At 39.3% G+C, this 10184-nt stretch overlaps 1 pseudogene; it reads right to left on the bottom strand.

Moving 5' to 3' along the window:
• Positions 1–256: 256 nt before the first annotated feature.
• LOC102417334 lies at positions 257–9632 on the bottom strand (annotated as a pseudogene).
• Positions 9633–10184: the final 552 nt, after the last annotated feature.

The raw sequence follows: 10184 nt of genomic DNA on the forward strand, positions 1-10184 counted from the left end.
ATTTTTTTTTTTTTTTGGTGCCCTTGACCAGAATCGAACCTGGGACCTTTCAGTCTGCAGGCCGATGCTCTATCCACTGAGCCAAACTGGTTAGGGCTGTTCATTTGATTTTAAAGCATAATCACTATTTACATTAATTCTAAGAAGGAAATTGGCCGCCTAATTATAATATTGATGTTTTCTTTGTCTAATTGGGTAGGTCAAGGCACTAATTTGATTCACAGCTGTGGCATGTTTTTATAGACTTTGGTGAACTTTAATTGCTTATAAATATGGGATTATAAGACCATGAGCCCTCAGTAGAATCCTGTTTAGCCCCATATGCTTTCAAACTTGACAATATGCTGTCCATTTCCTGAGAATCCTTCATTCCAAATGGCCCTGAGGGTGAGAAAGAAAGAAATAACACATATGGCTCACATAGCTAAAGTCCATTAAGATTTTTTGCTGTTGACAGCACCTAATGAATTATTGTCGGGAAAAAATATTGTCAATAAGCCCATTCTTCCATAATAATAAAATTGAAATACAAAGACACCACAGCACAATGCCCTGTAGTCTTATTGTGAAAGTTAGATTATTTTTAAATGATGCTCCTGATCCCATAGCCAGCCTTACAATAAGTGTAAATGGAAACTTTAGACAGGGCGGCAGCTTGGAGTGGAGCAGGCTGCAGCTAGCTGATCGAGTTCCCTGGGGGATATGATAAAAGACCAAATTGGCCTCCTGCAGAAGCTGGTAACAGCCTGTGACTAACTAACCCCTCCCAGAGTCTGTCCTACACTCCCAATGCAAGTGGGGACTGTCCCTCTCCTCTTCACTCCTCCAGTGCCATCCTCGGGTTGCAAGGACTCGGGGTGTCAGCCCTTCATGGTCTAGTTGAAACCCTGAAGGGTAATCAGAGCTGGGAAGAGAATCAAATAACACTTTTACTGCGGGATTACAGCTTGGGTTTCTGGAAGCCACTCATCACGACCACCCCTACACAGGCATTCAGATTCCCCCAGCCCAGCCAGGGTTGTCCTGAAAGTATAACTGTCCTCATCTCAGTTCCTGCAGTTCATCCCCCCGAAACCACCCAGAACCTATAATGACCAGCACTAGGTCAGGTCAGTGATTCCGATTCCTTCCTGTTGCCCAGGTCAGAACTCTAGCACAAAGTCCTGTTTGATAGTCAAGCACTGATTCTTTCTTTGGTCACAAAGTCATGAACTCAAACCCTACCTCTTCCACTTGAGATTGGTGGTTATATACCAAATTAAATTTTATCACAACCAACGGACACATAGCCATTTAAATTTTTTCTTTTAATATGAGGTTTTTTGATACATGTTTGTAGCTAAATGCTGACATGTGAACAACTTGATAGGAAAAGAATTTTGTCTGTTCTTATGTTCAAGTAGTTCTTTTTTTAAAAAGAAATATATTTTATTGATTTTTTACAGAGAGGAAGGGAGAGGGATAGAGAGTTAGAAACATGGATCAGCTGCCTCCTGCACACCCCCTACTGGGGATGTGCCCGAAACCAAGGTACATGCCCTTGACCGGAATCGAACCTGGGACCCTTCCGTCCGCAGGCTGTCGCTCTATCCACTGAGCCAAACCAATTAGGGCCAAGTAATTCTTCTTTTTAGGTGCTTGGCACATGTAAACATTACATTTTAATTTTTCAATGGCTCTGGTTGCTGTATGGAAGGAGCAGCCAGTTATAAGGCTACTCCAGAAAAGAGATGGCAGTGCCTTGGGTGAGTCTGGTAGATGGAGGTAAATACAATAGTGTTATCAATGATTTTTAATCTATTTTCAAGGTGGAGTCAGCAAGATTTGCTGATGGAATGGAAGTGAGAATGACAAAAAAATTACCTACACAGCCCTCTTGTGGAAGGAATAGAGCCAAGGCCCACACAGCAGCCCATTAGCAACCTTGGCAGCCATGGGGGCTGTTAAGAACAGAGCAACTCTGAAAAAGCAGGCAGCAGAATAGCCCTACCAGGAGAATGCAAGCACTTGGAGCTTCCCAGAAAGATTTGGCAGAGGGGTAGAGAGGTGGGAACGTGGGGCCTGGTGTTTTTATAGTGAATAGGATGGGGGCTCTACTCATTTTCATTGGACTCTGTGGTGTTCAGAAGCTGGCTTGCACACGTGATTATTAAATATTGAAGAATTTTGTGAGTCCCATCAATAGCATGAAATTGCCCAACATTGGCAATACTTACACCACAGAAGCTAGCAAATACTACATATCAGGACTCTTCCCCCACGCTTTTGCCCTTTTCCCAGCCAATGCTGGCTGTTAAACACTGACCAGCACACCACTGACTGCACCCCACAAGCTGGAAGACCTCAGAACACTGGCAGATATTTCACTGACACAATCAACTCACGTTGTTCTCTCTTCCAGGGAAGCAAAGAATGTGACTAATTCTCCAAAATTTACAAGCTTTTGGAAAATACTTTGAAATGCAATGTCTACTTGTCCTACCAACCAAATTCCTAATTCCTAATGATGTTTTCCAGAAGATAATATTAAAGTGATATTTCATTTGATGGCACATATTGTATAGGAAATATTTTGGATCACAAGAAAAGCTGACCCAATATTTAACCCTTTGAGTGCCAACCAATAGGAACTATGCTAAAATTTCCAAGGCATTTTTGCTGATTTTACAGCAGTTTAGGAAAAAAATTATGAATTGCAAGTAAATGAAGTTACATATTCAAAAACTTAAGGAAACCTTTACTACATTTGTTTTCATCTTTGACATATATTGTTTGCTGATTGTATTATAAAATACTAGAAAAAAAATTGAACAAAACATATAATGTTAAAATAGAGGCACACCCTTCTCCAATATCTTCCACAAAATCGTCATCTTCACAGCAAGAATTGACATATTTAGCAATACCATCATCACTAATAAAAGAAGACTTAGAACTGGACGCCATTTCAAAGCTTTAGGGCTACAAAATCTGAGTAAATTTTATAAAATCGTAGTACCTGTAAAAAATTAGGCAGATAAATGCCAGTGGTCAATTTTAGAACTACAAACATTCGGCATCATAAGTAATCTGTACTTAGGTGCCATCTGTCAATAAAGAGTGAACTACTGCCAAACTGGTTTGGCTCAGTGGATAGAGCGTCTGCCTGCGGACTCAGGGGTCCCAGGTTCGATTCCAGTCCAGGGCATGTACCTTGGTTGCGGGCACATCCCCACTGGGGGGCGTGCAGGAGGCAGCTGATTGATCTCTCTCATCGATGTTTCTGGCTCTCTATCCCTCTCCCTTCTTCTCTGTAAAAAATCAATAAAATATATTTTAAAAAAAAAGAGTGAACTACTAGCATCTAATCGTGACACTGCAGGAGGAGCACCATAGCGCTCCCGGCACTTTTGGCAAAAGACAGGAGGAGCGCGATCACGCTCCCCTGCACTCTAGGGGTTAAAACACCACCCAAAGCTAGACTATAAAAGAAGGTGCTCAGTAACCAAGTAATCAAAAGAACTACCTTTATTTTAAGTTATTCTTCGGATAAATATTTTATAATATTTATGTGACCCAATCCTATTCTAATTGGATTACTAAAATAGCAATATATCAGTGATAATATAAAAATGGAATATAATTGAATGCTTTAATTATAAAAATTGCCCCTGTGAAAGGCATCCTTCTTGCTCCAGGGTGGAGGGTTCCTAAGACAGACACTCTTATTGCTAGAGTTAAAGAATCCAGGACCAAAGAGTTTATATAAACAAACCGTGCTACCCTTTTTCTAATTAACTTATACCCAAGCCCAAACTTTGTTTAGATTCCTCACTAATGAGCAACCTGAACCTAAATGCCTCTGTCCTGTCATTTCTTCACAGATTCATTGTTTCTCTAAAAAATATAAAAAGCCTTGTGGTTCATCATTTCAAAGAGCGTCATCTATGATTTCCAATGTGTGCATATTAAATTGATTTTTCTTCTGTTAATCTGGCCTTGGGTCAATTCTATTATTAGTCCAGCCATAAGAACTCAAGAAGGGGCGGAAGAAATTTCCCCTTCCTCAAAAAAAGCCAAAAGAAGAAAATTAAATCTAGAATTATAGTTCCTAGAGATAATCACTGTTTACAAGTATAGATCAGGGTCAGCAAACTACAGTCCCGGAACTAAATTCAGCTGTGCCCACTCATTAAATGTTGTAGACGGCTGTTTTTGCACTATAGCAACTGAGCTGTGTAGTCACAACAGAAATCAAGTGGCCCCCAAAACCTAAAATATTAACTATCTGGCCCTTTACAGAAAAAGGTTGCTGACCTCCAGTTTTTTCTCAATATAGAGTTACAATCTGAAATCAAAAGAGGGTGATAGCTTACATTTTCCTAATAACCTGCTTTCTTCTCCCACTTTCATTATATAGCGGATGCCCTTCCATGTCACTGAAATGATATATTGCATTATTTTTGACAGTTGTATAGCATCCATTGTCATGATATAACAAAATTTGTTTAGGTTGTTTCCTATTATGTTTTAGGTAATAAATATCCTTCAATCTAACTCTCTCCTCTTACCTCTAATTGTTTCCTTATAGTAATTTTATTTTATTTTACTTTTATTGATTTCAGGGAGAGGGAGGGAGAGATAGAAACAATGAGAGAGAAACATTGATCAGCTGCCCACCACATGCCCCCATTGGGGATCAAGCCCGCAACCCAGGCAAGTGCCCATGACCTCCTGGTTCATATATCGATGCTCAACCACTAAGCACACCAGCAGGGTCCTTAGAGTAATTTTATAATTGTAGAATTGTTGGATCAAAACTAAACATTCTAAAGTTTTAAGATTTGATAAGTTTTTCAAATTTGCCCTATGAAGAGGTTTTCTCTATGTATCTCACAACCTTGCTCTGAATTTTAAATGTTAGAGGGATGCATATTTTCCAGGTAAAAATTCTCCAAAGGTTCTTCCATAATATTAGGAATAAATATTCTTTAATATATGTCTTTATAAAGTACCCTTGTGAGAGAAAAGCAGATAAGATTGATATTCTTCTCTTAGACATCAAATTTTAGTCATAGATGTACATTTTTAAAGTATATGAGAGAAAGCTGTAATACTGGCTATGTCAGAAAGCAGCTACAGTGAGTAATTTTTCTAATCCTCAGCTTTTGCACTTATTATATAGGATAATAAAATAGATTATCTGAGATTATTATAATATTGAAATAATCAAATAACATGCCTAAGAAGGAGGTATAAAATTCTATAAAATGCAGAGTTATTATTTCAGAAGTAAGACCTGATTGTTTAAATTACTTCAACAAGTTTTTTATTACATTTTATTTTTAGGTAGCAAAATTTAATTGTTACTAAGATTTTTTAAAAAAATAAAGCAAATGTGTAACTGAATGGGATAAATTTCCCTACCTCTGTTTTCCTTCAGAGGAAAATGTCCATGTGCAAGGCTGAAAGGCCACTTGATAATTCTCTGTGGAAAAATGTATGAGAATTACAGGGCCTAGAGATGGAATTCAAGGGGTAGCCACAGCCTCTTCTACCTACTACCTACCCCTTCTTCCTTCATGAGGGCACTAGGCTTGCTTGATTGCTTGGTCACCTCACCACTCAGTCCTTTTCTGTCTCCTTTTTTAAAAAAAAACACATTGATTTCAGAGAGGAAAGGAGACGGGGAGAGAAAGAGGGAAACATCAATGATGAGAGAGAATCATTGATCAGCTGCCTCCTGCACGCTCCCCACTGGGGATCAAGCCCACAACCCAGGCATGTGCACTGACCAGGAATCAACCCTGTGACCTCCTGGTTTCATGGGTTGATGCTCAACCACTGACCCAGGCATGCTGGGTGGATGAGCTGCTTTTCAACCATCATGTCTTCTAGCTCATCAGCATTAATTTTAGCAAAGCTCCACAGATGTGGGTCTTCTGGTGGCCAGGGAACTTGAACTTAGCTCTGTCTGGGGCCTCCATCACATGCTCCTTGGTCTGCAATTTGGTGCGGATGGACACGATGATTGGCCAAGGTGGACCCTGGCCACTGTGCCCTGGGGCTTTCCAAAGGCCCCCTGCATGCCTGTCTGGAGCCTGTCAGCCCCAGGACAGGCCAACATCTTGTTAATGTGGATGACGAGGAAGAGGTGGAGCGCACTGGATGTGAGAGCCATCTTCGCCACAGTTTTTCACCACGTGCTGGTTGGCACAAATCCGGGCAGCCTCCAGAGCTTTGGAACAGAGCTGCTCATATTCATTGGACACCGTGTGGCCACAGAGTGGGAACTCATCCACTTTTGCCTTCCTCCGCTCCCGGTCAAGATGCGGATCTTGGCATCAGGGACACTTCGGCGGAAGTGAGACTTTGGGTACAGCCAGGTCTCACAATACCCCTAACACCGGGTAGAGTGGCGGCCGATGGTGACACCAGGATCTTCAGTGGCACGCCCAAGGGAATTTGTTTTGTAGCTATTCTGTCTGCCTCTTGTCAGACATTCATGGGACCAGCTCCCTCACCTCCTTCTCAGGAAGGCCCACCTACTTAAAATTGCAACCCCCACTCCTGACTATTCTTTATCTTCTGTTTGTCATTTTCTATAGCACTTAGCATCTTCTAACAAATGATACAAGTTACTTATGTTCATTGTTTATTATGTGCTCCACCCCCACCCTACAGAATATACACTGACTGGCCAGATTATTATGACCACCCCATCAGTACAATGAAGTGAATTAGTTATGCAAATAATAATAATAATAATAATAATAAAACCTTGAGAGTATTTGCTTAGGAAGTTTTCAATATTCAGTATTTTTAGAAGTGTCAATGAAGTACTGATGGGGTGGTCATAATAATCTGGCCACTCAGTGTAAGTTTCATTTGGAGAGGGATCTTTGTTTTGTTCAGTAGATTAAATGAATTAATAAATAGCTACCTCCTCCGTAGATACCTATGAGATGTATCAAAATAATTAAAACAAAATTAAAGATTTAGGGAGAAAATGTAGAGTAAAATAAAGAAAATTAATTAAATGACATTTTTTAAAGACTCCGTGCTATAGATTACTTAAATCTCAAAAAGCAACTTATTATAAACAAGTAAGGAAAGGGATGGATAAATAAGTAAAACAGACTCCTAGCTGACTAGAAATCAGAAAACCTTGGAATGCAGTATTCCCAAAGAGTGAATGTATACAATGGTTGCATAAATTATGACAAAGCAGTTTTAGTAAAGACTTGGTGAAGAGGCAATTTTTGTGTATGTATGTAAACTTCTAAATCATGTTATTTATTTTTTATTAATAAAGATATAAATTAATTGACCAGCAATTGGTGTCTTAAAAGTTCAGCAATGACTAGATAAGTAGCCAGAATCTAGCTGTAGTATACTTCATTTATTTAAGGCCTCCCCTTCGGCCTGCTTCAAGTTTTTTTATGAGACTGGTAACATTGAAATAATTTGAACATGAAAGTGTTAGGACATATTAGAAGCTCGATGTAGAAATCTGTAAACACAGATAAATAAATATGTGAAGATCTTGGAAGCAACTCCTCTAGCATTTGTATTCCTTTACTCCAAGATACCATCTCTGTTTTTAGTTGTGTTAGTGCCCTCTAGTGGTCAGAATGGTATATGCGTTTTATTAAGTCATTCCTGCCTTCAAAAAATACATCACTAAAGACATTCCCAAAAGAAAAAAAAGAATAAGCCTAGCAATAGAATCATCAATTTTTTAATCATACATCACTATTAACTAAAATGCTTTGAACATTAATGGAATTTCAAAATTTTGAAGAAAGAAGACTTTTCAGGTCAAAGATGGAATTGAGAATGTTGTAAAAGCTCTGGGCCCACTTCTCAAAAAAATACATGTGCAGGTATAATTCAGGAGTTTATGTAATACCTGAAACTTGCACCCCAATGTAAAGGCTTGGGGTTTATCTAGCTCTATACATGTTCCAAGTTCCTCAAGACAAAATTCTTATCTTAAATGCTGGGTTTAAGTTTCAGTTTGGAGAAAGATATGTACAGTATGACAAAATGAAAAATGAGACTATATAGTTATTATGTATACATAGTAAAAATATAAAAACTATGGGAATGATGAACATTGATTTCATGGTAGTGGTTACTTCTCAGAGCAAGGGGAGATAATTGGATGAGGGGAAAATAGTAAAGATAGCCATAGTTATATCTGTAGGATAACATTTCTTCAGAAATTATTCAAGTGTATAAATGGCATAATATTATTTTTTTTCTTCTGCTGTTTAAGAGATTTGTGTTCTTTGGGTTGGTGGTCACGACCCTGGTCATTCAAACAAAAAGCAGTTCCTTAAACAGTCAGTGAGTGGTTTCGCCATGGAATTCATGAATTACGTGAGTGGGTCTTCTGGTTGCTTGGAAACTAGGTAAAACCATCACCTCATTTCAACTCTTAGTGTTGAGTTTCCTGGGCACTTGGGCCCTGTTCTCCTTCTGCACCTCAGTTGGCACCTCGTCTGCAGTGGGCACCGGAGATCACAGGGGCCGGAGGGGAGAGGAGAGCAACCCATAATATTATTTTAATAAAGCTAAGTTAGTAAAAATTTAGATAATGGATTTCCATAATTTAATTTTCCTATTCTTTCCTATATATTTGATGTACTTCCCAATTTTAAAAAGTTAAATTTAAAAATTAAAATTATTATATCTTAGTAATAAATTATCTAATTTCACTGTCATGTAAAAAAGGTTAATTTTTTTAATAAACATGCCAATGGCCCTAGCTGATTTGGCTCAGTGGATAGAGAGTCAGCCTGCAGACTGAAGGGTCCCAGGTTCAATTCTGGTCAAGGGCACATGCCTGGGTTTTGGGCTCAATCCCCATTAGGAGGCATGCAGGAGGCAGCCAATCAATGATTCTCTCTCATCATTGATGTTTCTACCTCTCTCTCCCTCTCCCTTCCTCTCTGAAACCAAGAAAAATATATTTAAAAAAAACAACATGCCAATGTAAGTTCAAATTCTGAGAAACATTTAATTCTACATTGCATAAAATCACCTGAGTATATTTTAAAATGTAAGCTAAATATTAATATTATAAAGGAAAACATTATTCTTTACACAGAGCCCTTTAAGTAGAAAACCTTTATTTTTATGGTTATAATTTTATTTCTTGATAGAGAAAGAGAAAAAAGGGGAAATTCTTTTGAAACTAATGTTATATTGGAACAAAACTTATTATCGATCCATATTCATTCTACTATAAAATATAATGAGAGTTTAGATAAGGTATGATTCTCTTTGGGGATTTCATATACTGTATAACAAAGTCAGCATGAAGCCGACAATGCCATCGCCTGAGAGTCTGAACCTAATAGCCGATTAATTGATTCATGCCTGCAGCTGCACTGCCACATAGCATCCCAGCGCTCTCAGATGCTGCGATCAGATACATCTCATCACAATGCAAACCAGCAAGCCTTATGCCTCCCTTGATTTAAATGGAACGCTGGAGGAATGAGGCGGCACAGGCGACACGGAAGGCTGGTAGAGAAGAGCATCTGCGCTGGTGCATCTCTCAATGGATAGAGCTGACAGGCCCTAGACATGCCCGGGAGGTCAATCATGACCATGGCATGAACCACCGGGTGGACAATATACATCGTTGGCCTCTGGGGTCAGATCTAGGCTCCCTGCCCTGCATTCTGAAGGAAAAGCAATGTTAATTGAAGAGGATCTTTGTTGGGCATGGTGCTGAGGGGGTGGGGGAGAACTTCTAGTGATAAAGTAAGAAATGGACATAAGAAAAGAAGGAGTTCTTACCATTTGCAACAGCATGGATGGAACTGGAGAGCATTATGCTAAGTGAAATAAGCCAGTCAGAGAAAGATAAACACCACATGATCTCATTCATTTGTGGAATATAGTGAACAACATAGGCCAGGGGTGGGCAAACTTTTTGACTCGAGGGCCACAATGGGTTCTTAAACTGGACCGGAGGGGCCGAAACAAAAGCATGGATGGAGTGTTTGTGTGAACTAATATAAATTCAAAGTAAACATCATTACATAAAAGGGTACGGTCTTTTTTTTTTTTTAGTTTTATTCATTTCAAACGGGCCGGATCTGGCCGGGGGGCCCGAAGTTTGCCCACGGCTTGGCCTAGGAGGATGCATTGCTGGTACTCTCTCAGTTCTTAGGAAGGGAAAGCATAGG

Source organism: Myotis lucifugus, unplaced genomic scaffold, assembly GCF_000147115.1.
Source record: "Myotis lucifugus unplaced genomic scaffold, Myoluc2.0 scaffold_3, whole genome shotgun sequence".
NCBI lineage: Eukaryota > Metazoa > Chordata > Mammalia > Chiroptera > Vespertilionidae > Myotis > Myotis lucifugus.